Source organism: Lithobates pipiens, unplaced genomic scaffold (genome assembly GCF_037356315.1).
Source record: "Lithobates pipiens isolate NorthernLeopardFrog02 unplaced genomic scaffold, aLitPip1_a1.2 Scaffold_3, whole genome shotgun sequence".
Taxonomy (NCBI): Eukaryota; Metazoa; Chordata; class Amphibia; order Anura; family Ranidae; genus Lithobates; species Lithobates pipiens.
The window spans coordinates 63,952,826-63,975,568 of record NW_027507790.1 but is presented as its reverse complement, the minus strand read 5'-3'; positions in this window follow the sequence as shown (position 1 = coordinate 63,975,568).

The following is a 22,743-nucleotide window of genomic DNA, read 5'->3' as shown; positions in this document are numbered from 1 at the left end:
TTTCAACCACTCTTCTCTGGCTCTGGCCAGCGGGTAATTAAAAACCCTCTGGTCCGGGGTGAGGGTCCTCATAGGGAATGGCTGCAGAAGATAGTCCCTTGGTGCAAGCGCTTCATCCGAAAATGAAGACAAGCAGGAGTCTCCCCACATTATCTTCAGGAGGTGGCAACTTCAAGTTGCCATTCTGGAGCCGTCTGAAGAACTCCATCTGGGAGATGACTCCACCATTCAAAATCCAGCCATTTATCCCCACGTCCACATACAGGAATTTGTAAGTCGCCGACACCACCGCCAACAACACTATAATATTATAATAGTAGGATCCCGAGTTGGGGGGTGGGACGATGCGGACATGCTTCCCATCTATTGCCTCTCCACAGTTGGGGAAACTGGAAGGCCACAGTATGCCATTCTTGTGGGTTTGAAGGAAACTGTGGAGTCAAACAAGAAAAAAAAATAGTACTTTTGCACATAACAATGCAAGCAGATTAGACACAAACATTCTTGGCCAAAATAAATATAACATTTATTGAAATGAGTATTTAAAGGCAAAAGTATAAGGTCCACTTATCAGATTCCTCACCCCCTCTGATGGCCCAGTGTATACATTTTAGAGGGGGGGAGATGTTTTGAACAGGTAGCTCTCTCCACTTCATTGAGAGCTGAATGCCTAAATAATGTGCATTACTTTGGCCAGCCCCTCCTCATTTACACTATTGGCAGCCCACTGGACAGGTAAGAAGTGTCATAATACAAAAAATAGGAATACACACTGTCCAAATTGAAGCACATTTTTACATTCTGCAATTACCTATCAAGATAATAGGAGAACAAAACTTTAAATATTACCATTTGAAAGTATTCAGGCAGGCCCTTGCACTACATTCCTTGGTGAATTCATCCATAAATCTGACCACAAAAGAGGTAGATATAGTGTGTATGGGTTTGGCAAAGTCAGCAGATAGAGTATTGGTATTGGATGACTTAGCAGTTGGGGGGAGGGAGGTTTCTAAATGAGTTTGGGTCTACAAAAAAAAAGCCTGCACTAAGCCTGAATTTAAGGACAACAAGAACACTTGGACACATTTTAGGAGGGGTTTAGGGTAAACACTATAATGGAGCTGGCAAAATACATTATTAACTGACTAGTGACTAGGCTAGGTGTTCTGTGTTTGTTGTATGTGTCATTTATGTATGTCCTGTTGGTAGTCTGTCTTTCTTGATATATGTACTGTCTATTTAAATATGGGTATTTCTTATGAATTGCTTCTTGGTTTTTTAGTAATTTAATTATGGTTACTATTGTAATTTAATATATAATAATAAAAATACAACAATTTTTTGAACGAATTAACTTTACCCTGAATAATTTTTTGGTGCCCAAAAGTAACCTCTTTTGCAGTTTGAGTCTTTTCAAACTGTGTTTTTTCTTTTTCTATATGCTGTTTGGTTACGGCACCAATACCTTAATTAAGGATTTAATTGTGGTCAAATAAAAGTGACCCATTACTAGTGGTTAAACTTGGGCTTTTTCCCCTTTCCCCTTTTTCCTTAAAATAAATGTAGGTGTGTATGGGCCCAGGATAACATGCTGGGGAGGTTAGTGAAGGTAAATATGCATGAAGGACAAAAAAGGAGCATTAAAAGCTTCCAGCATGCATGAGGACAAAAGAGGACATTCACAGCATATTGCAGTGAAATAAATACAATACATTAGCAATCATTAAATACATAGAATGTGATGTTATAGGAGAAAACTTACCATAATATAGTCCTTCTGCAGGACTTGAATTATGGCAGAACAGGTCTCTGGCATAATGATTCCCAGAGCCTGGGTGGAGATTCCAGTCGTAAACTTGAGATCCTTGAGTCTTCTCCCTGTCGCCAAGTACAGCAAGGTGGCTCGGGAGTGATGGCTTGCCACATGCAGATGTCCTGCTTCATAATATAAGGGGACAGCAAAGCCAACAGATGGTGAAAAACGGGGTCTGTCATTTGGAGATAGTTCCTGAAATCATCAGGATTATTCTCCTGGATCTCCCGCAGCAAAGGAATGTGCGAGAATTGGTCATGCTGGAGCAACCAAATCTTCGTCCATGAACGCCTCTTCACCCTGTTCATGGACTGGACTTGTGTCAATGCAAGAAATCCAACACCAAGCCCAAGCACAGCGCGAACACTACGACAAGTGTGTACCCGAAACATGGCTTCAAAACGGTCGGCTGGTCAAACAAACTAACAGAATGCACTGAGAAGAACGAGCTGAAAATCAGAAACGAGCAGACAAGAACACACTGAAAAACAGATACAAACTATGAAATAGAACACACTGAAAGACAGGAACAAATTGACAACATGCACTGAAGAACAGACATAAACTCACAAGCACAAACTGACAGGCAGTAATGAACTGAAAAGCACGAGGCTGAAAAGCGTGATTCGTCTCTCATAAAACTTCTACTAACACGAGATAAACACAAGATTAGCAGAAGGAGCCCAAAGGGTGGCGTACTGCCTATTGAACTTCCTTTTTTATAGTCCAGTCGTTCGTGTTGTACGTCACCGCGTTCTTGAAGTTTGGAATTTACGACAACATTTGTGTGACTGTGTGTATGCAAGACAAATTTGAGCCAACATCTTTCAGAAAAAAATCCACGGTTTTGTTGTTGGAATGTCCGATCGTGTGTATACGGCATTAGTCTCATGGCATTAGTTGACGTGCTAAGTGGCCTGTCTTCTTACATATATCACACACCCGATTTTCCCGACACTGAGACTTGATGATCTCCACCACAAAATCGACATCTCAGTCCTTCGCATGACCACATTACAGACAGTTTCTACAGTACATAGGCTGACCCAGGTAAAAAATAAACACTTTTTCTCCTCCCACCGAAAAAACAACAGGGGGCCTACACTGCCAATACAATCAGGGTCATCTTTTGAAGCACCCAACAAAATGGTATTTACCTGACCAAATCCCAAATTGTATTTCTCACCTTTTCTCCTCCCCTGAGATCTTCACAATACGAAAATAGAAAGGCTATAATCAATGATACGTCCGCAAATGGGTTATAGAGATGTACCGTTATTACCTTCTCCTCCCTCTGAAATAGTGGCAGTATCTGACATTTTTTCACCAACAGTACTTCCATCAACCATTTCATAGCCCTTGTACACATGGTCAGACATTCTGTTGGACAATGTCCGATAGGACTGTGTTGTCGGATAATCCGACAGTGTGTGGGCTCCATCGGACTGTTTCCGTCAGCTAAAATTTTCCGACAACATGATCCGATCGAACTTTGTCTGATCATGTGTAGAGAATTCCGGTCAGACAAAGTGCCACGCATGCTCAGATCAAATTCCTAGACCAAAGCTATTGGCTACTAGCCTGAACGTAGTCCCGTCCTAACGAAATAACGTCATCACGTTAAGTACGATCGGATTTTCTGACAACTTTGTCTGACTGTGTGTATGCAACAGTTTCGGACAAAATCCATCGGACAAAATCCATCGGACAAAATCCAACGGATTTGGTTGTCGGAATGTCTGACAGTGTGTACAAGGGCTTACACATTCCAGCAGACCTCAGAAGAGATGAAGGTTACATCGTAAATTTCCTGGGAAGGGAAATCCTGCAAGCATAATATCTGCCTAGCCTACACATTCAGTTTCCCCTTCAACAAATCAATGACCCCATCCTGCAGAGTCACTGCTTCTCCTTCCTTCACCCGGAAATGAATCATGTCCCGAAGACCAAGGCTGGCCATTTTACCTAAGGCAAGAAGACAGTATCGTCAATTCTTTGGAGCCCGGAGGAGCCAATCTCTGAGTAAGCAAAGAAAGCACGCCCTTAAGCCTAGATCCAGATACGCATCTAATATTCAGACGATCACCACTCGTGCACACTCAGCAGTGGCCTGCCCAATAGCAGTAAAAGATGCAACTCTAGGGAAGCATCTTAAGGCCGAGCAGGTCGGGTGCTAGACATTATGGATGACCCATCCTCCAGCCAGACCAGTTCAGTACCCATCCTCAGCAGGGGCACCCTCTTTTATAGGAGTAGCACAGTGCCTCCTCTGGCAGTTAAGAACGCTCGTGTTCGGTTCCTGCTGATACAAACTGTCTAGGTACCATTACACTAGAGGTTTTGCATAGCCAGCTCATCTCATATAGGAGTAGCACAGCGCCTCCTCTGGCAACTGATAAGAACAGATACTACACTTGATCTTAGCCAAAATAGCACCCCCAGCAGGACACTGAAGTAAAACGAGAAGCTCTGGTGTAAATGAGGGGACATAAGTGTGAGATTCTAAAACATTTAGGGCAAACACATAGTGCTAAAAAATAAGCTTAAATAAAATAAAGCCTAATAAAATAAAAGCATGTGATTATCCCCATTACAATAGTGAGTAACGTCCTACAGGAGTGGTGATGTGGCCCGGTGCACATCTTGCTCTATGTACAGTATGTTCTTTGAACAATTGTTCAAGGGTGAATACTACTGTCCTAAATGTGAGCAGGTTTATTGTATGGAAGCCCAGATCCTGGATCTAGAGAATCAGCTGGCAACACTGCAAAACTTCAGCAAACTGTATAGGAGTGTGGAACCTACCCATCATGTGATGGCTGGAGCCAGTATAAAGGAGGGTGTTGAAATGTAGGTGCAAGCATCAGACATAGGTAGCTGGGTTACAGTTAGAAGATGGGGTAGAGGCAAGAGTGTTAGAGAGCTAGTCCTGAGTTGATATATTAATTGTATATAGGCCCCTATACATTAGGATGGAAAAGGAGACCTATCTACTTTTACACCACTAAGAGATGGCAGGGAGAAATTATATTCATAGGGGACTTTAACTATCCTGATAATGATTGAGCAGATGAAATTGCTCACTGAACTAAGGGTTGACTTAGGGGCCAGAGAGTGGTGATTAATGGCACATTTTATGAATGGTCTGGAGTTGGGAGTGGGGCTCTGTCCTGTGACCAGTTCTTCATAAACAATATAGAGGTTGAAATAAGTAGTTCAATCTCAATATTTACTGATTGTTTAAAACTAAGTAGGGCAATAACTTCACAACAGGATATAGCAACTTTAAAGGAAGACCTAGTTAACCACTTAAGGACCGCCTCACGCCGATATACGTTGGCAGAATGGCACGGCTGGGCACAAGCACGTACAGGTACGTTGCCCTTTAAGTGCCCAGCCATGGGTCGTGCGTGCGCAGATGGGTGTGCACTTGCGACCTGGTCCTGAGCTCCATGACCGTGGCCATGGGACTTGCGGACCCAATCGCCGCCGGTGTCCCACGATCGGGTCACAGAGCTGAGGAACGAGGAGAGGTAAGTGTAAACAAACCTCTCCTCGTGCTTCCTAGTGAGCCTGTCACTGATCGTTTGTTCCTTGTCATAGGGAAAGATGATCAGTGATGTCACACGCCAAGCCAGGCCCCCCTACAGTAAAAAAATACACAAACACACACACTTAACCCCTACAGTGCCCCTAGTGGTTGACCCCTTCACTGCCAGTGACATTATTACAGTAATCAGTGCATTTTTAATGGCACTGATCGCTGTATTAATGCCAATGGTCCCAAAATGTGTCAAAATTGTCCAACATAATGCCATAATGTCGCAGTTACAATAAAAATCGCTGATCGCCGCAATTACTAGTAAAAAAAAAAAATCCTTAAAACTATCCCCTATTTTGTAGATGCTATAACTTTGCGCAAACCAAACAATAAACGCTTATTGTGATTTTTTTTTTGCCAAAAATATGTAGAAGAATACATATCGGCCTAAACTGAGGAAAAAAAAAGTTTTATATATTTTTGGGGGATATTTATTATAGCAAAAAGTAAAAAATATAGCATTTTTTTTCAAAATTGTCGCTCTATTTTTGTTTATAGTGCAAAAAATAAAAACCGCAGAGGTGATCAACTACCACCAAAAGAAAGCTCTATTTGTGGGAAAAAAGAACGGCAATTTTGTTTGATAGCCACATCGTATGACCGTGCAATTGTCAGTTAAAGCGACGCAGTGCCGAATCGCAAAAAGAGGCTTGGTCCTTTAGCTGCATATTGGTCCGGGGCTTAAGTGGTTAAAATAGAAGGGTGGGCAGCTATACGGCAGATGAGGTTCAATGTAGGAAAATGTCAAGTAATGCACTTGGGAGCAATAAATATGTACGTAGGTTACACACTGGGGGGGTGGAACGGACTCTGGGGGGGAATCGAGATGGAAACGTTTCTGGAGGTCCTAGTAGGTGACAAACACAGCAATAGCATGCAATGCCAAGCTGGAGCAAGCAAGGGTAGCAGAGTATTATCAGGCATTAAAATGGTATATAATACTATAATTCTACCACTTTACAAAACCCTGGTTTGGCCACTTCTTGAGTATGCCATCCAGTTCTGGTCATCCATCCACAGGGTGTGCTTGAACTGGAGAGAGTCAGAAAAGGCAACAAAGCTAATAAGTATGCTGGAGGACCTCAGTTATGAGTAGGAATGAGCTACCTCTGGCGTCCCGTGTCCTCCTCCCTCTTTCCGGGTCCTCCTCCCTCTCTCCGGGTCCGGGTCACTGGGTCCTCCTCTGGTCCTCCCCCCTGTCCCGGATCTGTCAGGATGGAGAGTGGAGGAAGGAGCTGGCATATATGTAACTTACCTGCTCCTTCCTTTTCTGAATGCACAGAGTCAGTGATGACTGACTCTGTTCATTCATAACAATGCTTCAGTTTATGAAAGGAGAGGCGCTTCTGTCCATTCATCTTCAGTGCAGCTGAGGCTGCAGAGAAAGGGACTGAGGAATCTGTATCCTCAAAAGGGACTGATATAACTCACCAAAGCCCCCCCCCCCCCCCAATAGTGCTAATAAAAAAGAAAAGAAAAAGAAAATAATAAATAAAGGTTAAATTGTAAAAATAATAAACAAAAAAAAAAAAAACACTGACACTGTCCACCCCTCCCCCCCCATATAATTTATAAATTATAAAAAAAAATAACAAAAACAATTCATTGTAAAAAATAAATTTGTGAAAAAAAAAACTATTTAAATTTTTTTTTGTTAATTGGTATTGGCGAGTACTTAAAAAAAAAGTATTGGTACTTGTACTCGGTCTTAAAAAAGTGGTATCGGTGGAGCCCAAATTTATACTTACATATTGTTAGTTGTAATACTTTAATACTATAGATTAAGATATGGTCACATTTCAGTCACTTCATGTTTCAGCAATAAATGTACTGTAAATAAAAGCAATCTGCACAAAAAGTGTTATTAATTCTTATGAGATATTTTATGAACATGTACCGATTCTTCCATCAGTCTTTACAATCAGGCAGTCATTTCGACACTGAAAATAACATTCTTGAATATTATTATCATGAAAACATGCAAAGATTGTATTCTTCTGCAGCACTAACAGAATGGGAAAATCCAGAGGCCTAGATTTAATATATACCATGACAATGATACATGTAGCAAACACCATGACAATTACTATGCTTTCTAAAATGAATACTTGATGATTACAGTTTAGCACTTGCAGAAATAGTGGGGTGCAATTGCACAATATCCAGACACTGCAATTTGAAGCTGCAGCAGATTGCTGTCATGTAATTTTGGCCATTATCAGGTATACATTTGACACCATGAGACTTTACATTCATCATCTTGATCGATCATGGTCAAAATACACATGAAACACTGAGTGCATAAAAAAGAAGGAATATTTCTCTTGCAGAATTGATGGCAATGTTTTTTCAGTGTTTATTTGTGCACTTTTGCATTTGTTATAAAGAAAACGCCAGTAATACAATGTTTATGTCAATTTTAATACAGTACCCCTCCATACAACTAGTATACATCAGCTATCCTCCTAACAAGGGATTAAACATCTGCCTGATCTGGGATTCACAGCACATCAAGTGGCTCCTTAAGGCTCACATTTGCATATTTTTGTGATCTGTCTGTCTATCATATTAGTTTATAACTGAACTGTGAAAGGAATCTTACCATGTCAACAAAATGCTGCTGGCTACGTTTTTGGGATCATTCATGCACATGAATGATCCAATATGGCCTGGTGCATGGTTGTGTGGGTGTGTTGTGTCATCAATGATGTAACTACAATGTTTTGTAATTACATCCCCCTAAGGTCAAGCATTGTGTCATCCTAACAAGCGCAGGGCAATAAAAGGTTTGTTTACTGTAGCGCCGGGATCCTGAAGAGCACACGCTATGTTTTTCAAAGTTAAAACTTTGCCCAAATTACTGTTTGGTTTGGGTCTATTTGCCTAAATTAGTCTTCTGTGTCAGTCTGACTGGGCTGTGAGATTTTCAGCCTGGCCGCAGGGGGCACTGTCTCTTGTGGCAGGTGCTTAAGTTACTCTCTTTCGGAGCCAGGTCATTTAAGATACGGACATCACTTGGTTTGGGGTTCTGGTCCAGTATGATGTGCTGATTACATGGTCCTGGTCCTCCTGACCAGCCCCAAGGAAGGCTATGGCCTGGGGTGCGGTTCCACTCGACTTTAATGCCTCGGGGCTGACTAGCCCAAGGCATGGAAGCTAGAGGAGGATTCTGAGGTGGATGGGTGCCGCCTCTTGTCCGGGAGAGACCCATTGAACTTCGAGCATTTCAGAAGATGACTCTTTAGAAGAAGACCATGTACGGGGGTTTTCTTAACAAGAGCCTGGAAGGGCTGAAGTAACCGAGAGAATCCGGTCTTGTGGATATCGCCAAGTAGGCTGAAAGATCCAGGTATCCTACAAGTGTTCTACAGCTTAGTTGCCTATGTGTTCTGCAACAACGTCGGTAATAAAGACTTTGTTCCTGAGTTAGTGCTACATTACTCAAACCCAAAGTCAGCAGAGAGTAGGCTAAATAGACCCCTTTACCAGTTAATTTTGGCTTAACCAGTTGCCGACCGCCGCACGCCGATGTACGTCGGCAGAATGGCACGGGCAGGCATAAGGGCTTACATGTACGTCCCTTGCCTCCCGCGGGTCGGGGGCCCGATCGGGCCCCCGCCCGGTGCCTGCGGCGGTCGGTATTCGTTCGGGAGCGATCCCGGACGAGGGGACGGCCATTCATTCATGGCCACCCCCTCGCGATCGCTCCCGACGAATAGAAATCCCCCGTGACATCACTTCCTCTCCTGTAATGTAAACACAGGAGAGGAAGTGATGTATTCTCTCCTCCGTGTCGGTATTTTTCGTTCCGACACGGAGGAGAGCGGATCGGTGAGTTGCACCAACACTCTACACACACAGTAGAACATGCCAGGCACACTCACACCCCCCCTTTACCCCCCGATCACCCCCCAATTACCCCTGCCCCCCAGTCACAGTGACACCAATGTCATTTTTTTTTTTTTTTTGCATTGGTGTCATTTGTGACTGTAATAAATGTTAGGGCAGTTAGGGTTAGCCCCCTTTAGTTCTAATGTACCCCCCTAACCCCCCCAATAAAGGTTTAACCCCGTGATCACCCCCCGTCGCCAGTGTCACTAAGGCTGGGTTCACATTGCAGCGGTTTATGAGAACGAATGTGATTCGCACCGCACTGCAGTGCAAATCACATCCGATCTCTGTGCGATTCGAGTTCAGCTATACAGATAGTATGGCTGAATTCGTGTCGCACCCGCCGCACCCGCCGCAAACTCGCACGGGACCCTTTTTTGGTCCGCAGCAGAATCGGATCACATGGGTGTTCACACCATGCGATCCAAGTTTGCAGATCGCACTGCGATATGCGAACTGATCTGGGGGTGTCATTAACATTTCACTGACACTCCCAGCAGTTCGCATAGGGCAGTGTGAACTGCCGCCGGGAGGCATGCGATGCGGGAACCCGCCGCGCATTCGTGGCGTTCCCGCATCGCTCCAGTGTGAACCCAGCCTAATAAGCGATCGTTTTTCTGATCGCTGTATTAGTGTCACAGGTGACGCTAGTTAGGCAGGTAGGTATTTAGGTTCGCCGCAGCTTTTTATAGCGCCAGGGACCCCCATATACTACCGCATAAAGCCCCCTGATTGCCCCTAGTTAACCCTTTCACCAGTGATCACCATATAACTGTTACAGGTGACGCTGGTTGGTTAGTTATTTTTTTATAGTTTCAGGGCACCCGCCATTTATTACCTAGTCTCACTAGTGTACCCCTAAATTTAGGGGTGTCTACTTTCCAAAATGGGGTCATTTGGGGGGGGTTTGTGCCATCTTGGCATTTTATGGCCTTCAAAACTGTAACGCCCTTAGAAAGCCTGAAGGCAGTGCTTGGTTTTCGGGGCCCCGTACGCGGCTAGGCTCCCAAAAAGTCCCACATATGTGGTATCCCCGTACTCAGGAGAAGCAGCAGAATTTATTTTGGGGTGTCATTTCACATATGCCCATGGCATGCGTGAGCAATATATCATTTAGTGACAACTTTGTGAAAAAAAAAAAAAAAAAAAAAGTTTGTAATTTTCCCGCAACTTGTGGCAAAATATAAAATATTCCATGGACTCAACATGCCTCTCAGCAAATAGCTTGGGGTGTCTACTTTCTAAAATGGGGTAATTTGTGGGGGTTTTGTGCCATCTTGGCATTTTATGGCCTTCAAAACTGTAATAGGTAGTGAGAAGTAAACTCAAAAATTTACGCCCTTAGAAAGCCTGAAGGCGGTGCTTGGTTTTCGGGGCCCCGTACGCGGCTAGGCTCCCAAAAAGTCCCACATATGTGGTATCCCCGTACTCAGGAGAAGCAGCAGAATTTATTTTGGGGTGTCATTTCACATATGCCCATGGCATGCATGAGCAATATATCATTTAGTGACAACTTTGTGAAAAAAAAAAAAAATAATAAAAGTTTGTAATTTTCCCGCAACTTGTGGCAAAATATAAAATATTCCATGAACTCAACATGCCTCTCAGCAAATAGCTTGGGGTGTCTACTTTCTAAAATGGGGTCATTTGCGGGGGTTTTGTGCCATCTTGGCATTTTATGGCCTTCAAAACTGTAATAGGTAGTGAGAAGTGAACTCAAAAATTTACGCCCTTAGAAAGCCTGAAGGCGGTGCTTGGTTTTCGGGGCCCCGTACGCGGCTAGGCTCCCAAAAAGTCCCACATATGTGGTATCCCCGTACTCAGGAGAAGCAGCAGAATTTATTTTGGGGTTTCATTTCACATACGCCCATAGCATGTGTGAGCAATATATCATTTAGTGACAACTTTGTGTAAAAAAAAAAAAAAAAAATTTTTTTTGTCATTATTCAATCGCTTGAGGCAAAAAAATAAAATATTCAATGGGCTCAACATGCCTCTTATCAATTTCCTTAGGGGGTCTACTTTCCAAAATGGGGTCATTTGGGGGGGTTTTGTACTGCCCTGCCATTTTAGCACCTCAAGAAATGAGATAGGCAGTCGTAAACTAAAAGCTGCGTAAATTCCAGAAAACGTACCTTAGTTTGTAGATGTGACAACTTTTGCGCAAACCAATAAATATACAATTATTGACTTTTTTTTTACCAAAGACATGTGGCTGAATACATTTTGGCCTAAATGTATGACTAAAATTGAGTTTATTGGATTTTTCTAATAACAAAAAGTAGAAAATATCATTTTTTTTCAAAATTTGCGGTCTTTTTACGTTTATATCGCAAAAAATAAAAATCGCAGAGGCAATCAAATACCATCAAAAGAAAGCTCTATTTGTGGGAAGAAAAGGACGCAAATTTTGTTTGGGTACAACATTGCATGACCGCGCAATTACCAGTTAAAGCAGCGCAGTGCCAAAGTGTAAAAAGACCTCTGGTCATTTACCAGCAAAATGGTCCGGTCTGAAAGTGGTTAAGGAATATAAAAGGCCAGCTTTAGACCTCTTTCACTGGGTCATTTTGCAGGCGCTCAAGTTCAATATCTGACATGTTCCATCTGACTTTTGGAGGAAGCTCTCTGTCAGCTGGATGTCCCATAGGGTCCCTGAGTTGTCTACAAGGCACCACAAGGATGAGAGCAATGCAAAGCTTGTTTCAGTACAGTAATATTTTCATTTTCCCCAACAGAGAAAAAAAACACAGTTCAGGGGGTCAAAACTCTCCCTTCACTTGGACTTGTGAGCTGGCAATGGGTTCAAACTTGTACTGGGCAACAACAAAACAATATGGACAATATGATTTTTTTTCATTTTTTTTTTTTAAATAGCACACATGTTACACTTATTTGCTCTGTGGAATGGTTTTCCACAGAGCAACCCTGATCCTCCACTTTAGTGGTCCCCTGCTAGCGCTCCTGGCTCCTCCCTCCTGCCAAGTGCCTCCATAGCAAGCTGCTTGCACTGGGAGAGCTCATGACTGCTCACTCCTGAGCTGGCTCTGTGTGTCCATTCACACACAGGCCATTGCTTAGCCCCACCCCCACACCCTTCTCACTGGCTGTGATTGACAGCAGCAGGAGCCAATGGGGAAGGAGAGAGAGAGCTGAGAGCTTGTACACATCACTGGATCAAGATTGGGCTCAGGTAAGTATTTAAGGGGGTGGGGGCGGGGCTGCATGGAGAAGATTTTTTCATTAGAATGCATTAAAATAGCATACTAGCTCATTATGAAATACTTAATTATGAAATACTTAAAGCGGTTGTATAGTCAATTTTATTACTTTTACCTACAGGTAAGCCTTTAATAAGGCTTACCTGTAGGTAAAAAGAATATCTAAACCTTTTTGGTTTAGGAGATATTCCCCTTGCAATGAGCCACTGACTTCAGCGACACTTGCGCACAGGGTATTCTCGGCTGAAAGCCTGGCAGACGCCGGACCTTGCCGGAAAGAAGTCTCCTGCGTGCATGCACGGGAGTGACGACATCGTAGCTCCAGCCACTCACAGCACTGGAGACGCAATACCCGGAACACATGCCGAGGCAACATGTCAGCTCCCTCAGCGTGGACCAGGGGAGTTACCAACGCCTTATTCTAAGGTAAGTATTTCATAATGAGCTAGTATATGGTGCATACTAGCTCATTATGCCTTTTGCCTTACTGGTGTATAAAAAATTTTTTTTTGGGGGGGGGTATACAACCACTTTAATCTAAGGAAATACTTACCTTAGATCAAAGCCCCCACAGCGGTCCCGGCATGCCCCTGTGGCCGCTGGAATGTCTCCCAAAGTTATTTACGGGGATATCGTGGACTCTGGTGCTGTGATTGGCCAGAACTGCGATGACGTCACTACCGCACATGCGCGTGGGAGCTACCAGTAACAGCACAGTAGCTGAAGAAATGACGCGAGTGAGCTGTTTCTTCAGTGCACATGTGCCGATGATGTCGGCACATGCTGATACAGTGAATGTCTCCGAAACGGTACAAGTCAGGAGATATTCTCAGTACCTACAGGTAATGCCGCATACACACGACTGGACTTTTCGAGGGACTAGGTCTTTCCGATGGACTTTCGGTGGAGTTCCGACGGACTTTCCGAATGAACGGACTTGGCCATACACAATCACACCAAAGTCCGACGGATTCGAACGTGATGACATATGACTGGACTAGAATAAGGAAGTTCATAGCCAGTAGCCAGGGTTACAATTGTTATTGTATGGTGTTAATACAAAAGGGAAAAAATATTATTATATTACTTCTCCACATCATCAGTGTTCTGTGTCTTCCTCCTGTGCCCCTTTCACCTCTCCACAGGTCAGGACAGCACATTAGTCTCTGTCCACTACATGCCACAGCTTCACCCCCCCAGCTCCCAGTATAGTCCTCCCCTCTGTCCCTTTTTGCTATCCCCCCACAGTTTCACTCTCCTCTTCACCCCTTCTTGGCTCAGCTCCTCTGCCTATGGCGAGTGCACACATGCTAGTTGCCGTGGCACTGCCAAGAATGAGTGGTCTCTCACTGGTGTCTATTCAAAAATGGCACCAGGCGGCGCCATTATGTTACTGCACATGCGCAGCCTGGCCGAGCACAAACTAGCTTTCCCAAGCCCGGCCATCTTCAGAAAGGCGCATGCATAAGTTGCATGGTCAGCTCATGGCCATCTTTTTTTTTTTTTACTTTCAAAAGGTTTTTATTTTCCATATCAACAAACATATACATGAGTGGCAATTGGTTGACAGTATGCAGGGATCAGGAAATAACATGGGATGTTAGATATCACTATGACCAGTACACAGAAAATAAAACCACAAATAAAGAAAGGACAAGAAATTCGCAATACATAGCTTAGGGGTTGCCGGACTGCGACTGGATCAGTCATGGTTATATCACACCTTAACTTAGGGCATGAGAGGATTCCCACGCTTTTGTAAGTGACCCACCTGAGGTAGGTGTGTGGGACTGAGATGTGTGCTTGAATGGTAAACTGCCGGCGGAGGAAGGAAGGAACAGGGGAGCCCCCTTTATACACCCAGCACCCCCTGTGGGAACATACTGTGCTGAGTGGGGGTCTCGACCCCGGAACCCCCCGCTCCCACCGCGCGACCCATGCTGATCTTGAGTCGGTCCTAAAGGTCTTGATAGCATCTGAAATTTGGTGGTTTGTTTAAGGTCTACTGTCAACTCGATTAAACAGGGGTATTAGGAGAGGAGAAGTAGAGTAGAATTGGAGAGAGAAGGGGAGGGAGGAGAGGGATTGGATGCTGGTCTGTGTTGTCTATCATTTAGTATGTGTCGTCTGAGATCGTGGAGTCTCACCTTGTCTTACTGACAGGGAGAAGGGAAAGGCCCATATACTGGGCCCAAGGTTCCCGAATGCCTTCAAATTTGGAACGGGTGTCTGAAAGTATACTAGATAGTTTCTCTTGGGACATTATCCATGAGATCTTCCTTTGTGTGGTCCTGATGGAGACGTTAGGTTGTTTCCATGCTTTTGCAGTTGTAAGTTTAGCCCCTACTAAAATAAAATGGATCAGCTTCCTGGTGTGCGCGGGGGAGTTAGGAATCTGTTCATTGAGAAGAGCTATTGTTGGGGATCTGGGAACCTGTCTATAATGTTGAAGATTTTTCTCCAGAAGGGGCGTATCCTGGGGCATTCCAACCAGATGTGAGTCAACTCTAAAGCACAGAGGGTCAGCAGAGGCGTACATAGAGGCCAGTCTGGAGGGGGTATAGTACCACCGTAAGATAACTTTTGTACCGGCCTCTGTGATTGATGTGTTTAGGATCCCTTTAAAGGATTTGAAGAGCGCCGAGTGCCAGGCCCCCAGGCCCCAATTGAATTGTAGCTCCCTTTCCCACTTTTCCATAAATGGGGCTTTAGAGTCTGGGAGTACCAGTGATGAGTAAATGATCAATATTCCCCCCCTCTGCTCCGGGCCCTGACCACACCATATTTCATATGCTGTAAAATTAGGTGGGAGGGTTTTTTCGAAACATATGGATTGTAGGAAGTGTGAGATTTGTTGGAATCTGAAATGTTCGGTCGGGGGTAGCTCTAGCTTCTTAATATAGTGATTGAGGGAGTAAGAACCTACAGAGGAGAAGAAGTGCCCAATCCGGTACAGCCCCTTGTCCAGCTACCATTTAAATGTGGTAATATTTTGGCCTGGCGGGAAGTCAGGGTTGTTGAACATGTGAGCGAGCGGTTTGTTGGCTGAGGTTAGAGCTTTAGAATTGCGAATCCTGTCCCACAGTGCTAGAGAGTGGGAGAGGGTGGGCGCCATTATTGGTGGACGGGCTTTTGGGGAAGACCACATTAAAAAGTCAATAGTGTAACGAGGTATGACTTGCCTTTTAATCCTAACACAATCTGGTTTTTCGTATCTCGAATATATGATAGAAATCTGAGCTAATCTGGCTGCCAAGTAATATTGCAGTAAATTGGGGAGTCCTAAACCCCCTTTTTTTTCTATGGTGATTAGGGATGAGCCGAACACCCCCCGGTTCGGTTTGCACCAGAACTTTCGAACGGACCCCAAATTCGTACGAACTTTAGAACCCCATTGAAGTCTATGGGACTCGAACATTCGAAATTAAAAGTGCTAATTTTAACGGCTAATATGCAAGATACTGTCCTAAAAAGGGTTTGAGGACCTGGTTCCTGCCCCAGGGGACATGGGTCAATGCCTAAAATGTTTTTAAAAATTTCAGTTTTGGCGGGAGCACTGATTTTAATGACGATTAAAGTGAAAAAAAAAGTGAAATATTCCTTTAAATATGGTGCCTGGGGGGTGTCTGTAGTATGCCTGTGAAGTGTCACGTGTTTCCCGTGTTTAGAACAGTCCCTGCACAAAATGACATTAAATGGAAATAAAACTGCTTGCGGTTTTAATGTAATATCTGGTTCCTGCAATATGGTTGAAAATCATTGAGAAAAATGGCATGGGTAGCCCTCTCTGCCCATTACCAGCCCCTTTGGGTCTTGTACGCATACTAAAGGGAACCCAGTACCCATATTAAAAAAAAGGAAATGCGTGTGGCCCCCAGGCCCTATATACTCAGAACAGCAGTATACAGGCGGAGCAAACAAGACAGGGACTGTGTAGGTTTGTTGTGTTAAGTTGAATCTGTTTGTAATTTTCAACTGGTACATTTTTAAAGTGTAGCTCCAGTCAAAAAAAACTATTTTTAAGCTTTTTGGAAAACATAGGGAAGGGTTATGACCCCTGTATAATTTGTTTTGTCATACATCTTTTTTCATCTCACTTGCTGTTGTCTCCTTCCGTTTGCAAGTAGGAGATGTTTGTAAGTTGGATGTTTGAAAGTAGGGGCCTGCCCTATATGCTCTGCAGAAATGGCGGAACAAGGTGTTGGTTTTGCCACAACATTGTAAGCCCTGAAAGTGACTCTTGGTGGGCGCTGGAGCGCCCTGCTGTGAACGATTATATCAAGAATTGTAATTACATGCCATTGTTGAACAGTGGTAGAAAAATTGACCTTTGGTGGTTGTGGTGCTGGTGCCACAACACTATAAGTCCTTACAGTTACTCTGGGTGGGCACAAGAGCGGGCCCTCCTGTGAAATATTATATCAAGAATTGTAATTACATGTCCCTGTTAAACAGGGGCAGAAAAATTGGGCCTTAGGCACTGGTGCTGGTGCCACCACACTGCAACCTCTCCCATATACTCTAGTTTTATTGCAGGAATTAGCCCTGCTGCAAAGCATTGCATCAAAAATTGTACTTAAACGCCCCTGTTAAACAGGGGCAGAAAAATTGGGCCTTAGGCACTGGTGCTGGTGCCACCACACTGCAACCTCTCCCATATACTCTAGTTTTATTGCAGGAATTAGCCCTGCTGCAAAGCATTGCATTAAAAATTGTAATTAAACGCCCCTGTTAAACAGGGGCAGAAAAATTGGGCCTTAGGCACTGGTGCTGGTGCCACCACACTGCAACCTCTCCCATATACTCTTGTTTTATTGCAGGAATTAGCCCTGCTGCAAAGCATTGCATCAAAAATTGTAATTAAATGCCCCTGTTAAACAGGGGCAGAAAAATTGGGCTGATGGCATCACCCAGAACCAGAAATGTTCTTCCAACATATCAGCGGAGGAGGAAGAGGATAGACAATCAACATAACAGGACAGTCACTCAGCATCAGCATAGGCAGTCTTGAAGGGATGTGATATTTCAAAAAAAAATATTCAGTTACATCAGCTTCAGGTGCTTGGTAGCTGTGGGTGATCCAAGACTGATTCATCTTGATGAAGGTCAGTCGATCAACTGATTCGGTGGACGGGCGCACCCTGTGATCGGTAACAAAGCCACCAGCAGCACTGAAGGTGCGTTCCGAAAGAACGCTGGATGCAGGACAGGCCAGTAGCTCAATTGCATACTGTGCAAGCTCTGGCCAGTGATCCATCCTCAAGACCCAGTAAGCCAGAGGATTTTCGGTGGGAAATGTGTCCAAGTCTGACCTTGCCCCTAGGTATTCTTGCACCATGTAAATCAGAGGCTGGCGATGGTTGCTGGAACCGATCATACCTTGGGGCTGCGGACTAAAAAATTGTCTGAAAGCATCGGTCAGATGGCCACCTTCTCCACCGCTCCTTCTGACCGATGCCTCAGCAACACGTTGTCCAGGACCAGGAGTTTGTAACCTCCCAGTCTCTGGGAACGCGTTGCACAGACCTTTCTGCAAGGCCTCCCGGAAATGTCTCATCCTCTGCTCCCTCTGCGATGGCAAGATAAGGTCGGCAACCTTACCCTTGTACCGTGGATCAAGGAGAGTGGCCAGCCAGTAATGGTCCCTCTCCTTGATCCGAAGAATACGAGGATCCTTCCGCAGGCTTTGCAGGATCAGGGAGGCCATGCAGCGTAGGTTAGCTGAGGCATTCGGTTTGGAGTCCTCTGGGTCACTAAGGACAACATGATCCGCAGCTACCTCCTCCCAGCCACGTACAAGTCCACGTGTTTCTTGAAACTGCAAATCATCCCTACAAGACTGCTGCTGCTGATGCTGAGTGCCAGCCTCCACCTCCATGCTGACACAATCATCCTCCTCCTCATCCTCTTCCTCCTCCTCATCCTCTTTCTGTGTGATGGGTGGCACAGCAGGAACACTGTCTGGATAAAGGGGGCCTTGAGAGGCAAGGAAGTCCTCCTCTTCCTGCCTCTGTTCTGCCTCAAGTGCCCTGTCCATTATTCCACGCAGCGTATGCTCCAAGAGGTGGACAAGAGGTACAGTGTCACTGATGCATGCACTGTCACTGCTCACCATCCTTGTGGCCTCCTCAAACGGTAACAGGACAGTGCATGCATCCCTGATCATGCCCCACTGGCGTGGTGAGAAAAAACCGAGCTCCCCTGACTCTGTCCTCGTGCCGTAGTCACACAGGTACTCATTGATGGCCCTCTGCTGCGTGTGCAGCCGCTGCAGCATGGCCAACGTTGAGTTCCACCTGGTGGGCATGTCACATATAAGGCGGTTCTTGGGCAGGTTCTACTCCTTTTGGAGCTCAGCCAGCCGAGCACAGGCATTAAATGATCGGCGGAAATGCACACAGACTTTCCTGGCCTGGTCAGGACATCCTGTAAGCCCGGGTACCTGCCCAAGAACCGCTGCACCACATGGTTAAGGATGTGAGCTACACAGGGCACATGGGTCAGTTGTCTCTGTCGGAGGGCGGAGAGGAGGTTGGTGCAATTGTCCCAAACCACCATTCCTGGCTTAAGCTGGCATGGCGTCAAACACCTCTCGGCCTGCCCTTGCAGAGCTGACAAAACATCCGCCCCAGTGTGGCTCCTGTCCCCCAAACAAACCAGCGCAAGCACGGCATGGCATCATTTTGCCTGCGTACTTGCGTAGCCCCTGGAACGCCTACGGAGCACCGCTGGTTCTGAGGACAGAGCACTGGAAGAGGCCATGGAGGAAGAAGAAGAGGAGGGGGTGGAGGAGAGAGGTGTGTCACAACCAATAGTAGTATTTTGGAGGCGTGGTGGCGGAACAACCTCCAACACTACTGCACCTTGTCCTGCATCCTTCCCAGCTGCCAGAAGAGTGACCCAATGGGCCGTGAAAGACAGGTAACGTCCCTGTCCATGCCTGCTGGACCATGAGTCAGCGGTAATATGCACCTTACCGCTGACCGCCCTGTCCAGCGAGGCAAGGACATTGCCTTCCACATGCCGGTAGAGAGCCGGAATCGCCTTCCGTGAGAAAAAGTGGCGTTTGGGGACCTGCCACTGAGGAACCGCACATTGTACAAACTCACGGAAAGGGGCCGAGTCTACCAACTGAAAAGGCAGCAGTTGAAGTGCTAGCAATTTAGCCAAGCTAGCATTCAACCGCTGGGCATGTGGATGGCTGGGAGTGAACTTCTTTCGCCGGTCCAGCAGCTGGGGCAGGGACATTTGCCTGCTATAATCAGACGTGGGTGTACTGCTAGCAGAGTGCCCGGAAGCACTTGGCTGTGACACACCTAATTCTACACCTTCATTCCTCTCAGAGCAGGTTTCAGAGAGGACTCAAGGTCTAGTGGGGTTTGAGATGCCAGCTGATGAGGAGCAAGGAGAGGTCCGCTTTGTTCTTTGGTGTGCGTCTTTGAGGTACGCTTGCCAACGAGCTGCATGGCAGGTCAACATATGTCTGGTCAAGCATGTGGTGCCCGAGCGGCTGATGTTTTGGCCACGCGAGATACGCTTGAGACATATGTTGCAAATAGCAGCGGTGCGATCTGATGCACTCGTTTAAAAAAGGCCCACACCAAAGAACTTTTAGAATAACGCGCAGAGGCAGCGCCCTGCACAGGCGGAGCTCTGCGGTGTGATTCAGTCGGTGTGCTGCCCCTAAGCTGGCCCCCGGAGGGCATCCTGCCTCGTTGGACATGTGCCTCCTCCTCCTCCTCTCTCCTACCAGTCACCCACGTGGAGTCAGTGCCCTCATCATCCCCTCCCTCTTCATCGCTGTAGCAAACCTGGCAATATGCTGCAGCTTGTGGAACATGACTGCCAGATTGCTGTCCTTCTTGAGCATCCCCTCTCTCTGCATTCACACTACTGCCTTCCTCTAGCTGAGTGTCATCATCAGAGCCTACAAAACACTGGGCATCCTCCTGGAGCATGTACCCAACACTGTGCTCAAAGAGTTCAGGAGACTCCTCAGGAGGACGTGGTGGGTCTAGGGAAGGAGTCACTGATGATGACATTGAGACGAGGGAAGACGATGCGTTGGCAGCTGCTTTGCTAGTACCCTGAGACTGGGTGAGAGAGGATGAGGAGGATGAAGAGGGCTTGGTCATCCACTCTACCAAGTCGTTGGCATGTTGCGGCTCAACATGTCCAGCTGGCGAAAAGAAGGACAAGCGTGTCCCATGGCCACGTGCTGATGACAATGCACCGCGTCCACGACCAGCACTGTTGTCTCTAGACACAGAGCCTGCTTGCCCTCTTTTATCGGCTCGCGCCTGTCTGCCTCTCCTTGCTGGCCTTCCAGACATGGTAATGGCCTGAAGGGAGTTGGGTAAAACAGCAGTTAGGTAGTGTATATTGTGCTGGAGGCACACAACACCCACTAACTCCTGCAGATGCCTTTATTATAGAACACCAGAGATAAAGGGGTATACTGTACTGGAGGCACACAACACCCACTAAGCCCCGCAGATGGCTCTATTAGAGAACAGCAATAAAGGGTAGATACAGGTGTATATTGTGCTGGAGGCACACAACACCCACTAACTCCTGCAGATGCCTTTATTATAGAACACCAGAGATAAAGGGGTATACTGTAATGGAGTCACACAACACCCACTAAGCCCTGCAGATGGCTCTATTAGAGAACAGCAATAAAGGGTAGATACAGGTGTATATTGTGCTGGAGGCACACAACACCCCCTAACTCCTGCAGATGCCTTTGTTATAGAACACTAGAGATAAAGGGGTATACTGTAATGGAGTCACACAACACCCACTAAGCCCTGCAGATGGCTCTATTAGAGAACAGCAATAAAGGGTAGATGCAGGTGTATATTGTGCTGGAGGCACAAAACACCCACTAACTCCTGCAGATGCCTTTATTATAGAACACCAGAGATAAAGGGGTATATACAGATGTATACTGTGCTGTGCTGGAGGCACGCACAACTTCCAATAACTCCTGCAGATGGCAAGTGGGCTCAAATAGAGAAGAGCTATGTAGGTGGATATAGCGGTGTGTACTGGGTACAGAGCACGCAGACAGCACGCACAAGCTCCTAACACTACTGACTGCAAGCTCTATTATAAAAGATAGATCACTAGCTATATAGGTGAGGTGAATATAGCGGTGTATACTGCGGTCAGGGCATGCAGACAACAACCACTACAGAAGATCGAAAATCGGCCGATAACGATCGGTGTATACTGTGTTGAAGGTACACAGAACACCCACTAACTGCTTCAGACGCCAACACACTACACGATGACGCAGTGCATTGTGGGCCGTGAGCGCCACACAAATTTGGCGCGAACGCCCCATAATGTTCGGAATTCGCCGAACGGGCGAACAGCCGATGTTCGAGTCGAACGTATGTTCGACTCGAACATGAAGCTCATCCCTAATGGTGATATAAGGAACCTTGTGGGATCCCAAATCCTTTCTTGCCCCAGATAAATTGGAGTATCTTACTCTGAAAAGATTTTACCTGGCTTCTATTGATTGGGATGGGGAAGGAGCGAAATAGGTACAGGAGTTTGGGGAGGAGTGTCATTTTTATAGAATTTATCTTGCCTATCAAGGAGAGATTATGGTTAGCCCATATTTTGAGATCTGTAGTAAGTTTCTTGAATATAGAGGAATAGTTATTGCTATATAGAAATTCTATTTTGGGTGTTAAATGAATTCCCAGGTATTTGATAGATTTATCGTTCCACTCGAAGGGGAAGGATTTTTGGAGTTGGGTAACAGTTTGCGGTTTGAGTGAAATATTCATGGCTAGAGACTTGGAATAGTTCACTTGGAGCCCTGAAATTGTGGAAAATTCCTCTAGAGTCTGATGTAGGTTTGTCAGTGACGTGATGGGGGAAGTGAGAAAAAGCAGAATATTGTCCGCGTATGATCCACATTTATGCATTTGTGTCCGGCAAGTTAATCCCTTAATGTTTTTTGTTTTCCCTCAGAGAAATAGCAAGGGTTTCGATTGCAAGGGCGAAAATTAGTGGGGAAAGTGGGCAGCCTTGTCTGGTGCCTTTTGATATATGAATGGGATTTTAATAATGTCCCTGGAGACGTATTCTAGCTTGGGGAGTAGAGTAAAGGGATTTGATCAGCCTCATAGACCTGTCTCCAAACCCCCATTTTTCTAATAGTGTGAAGATGTATGGCCATGATACAGAGTCAAAGGCTT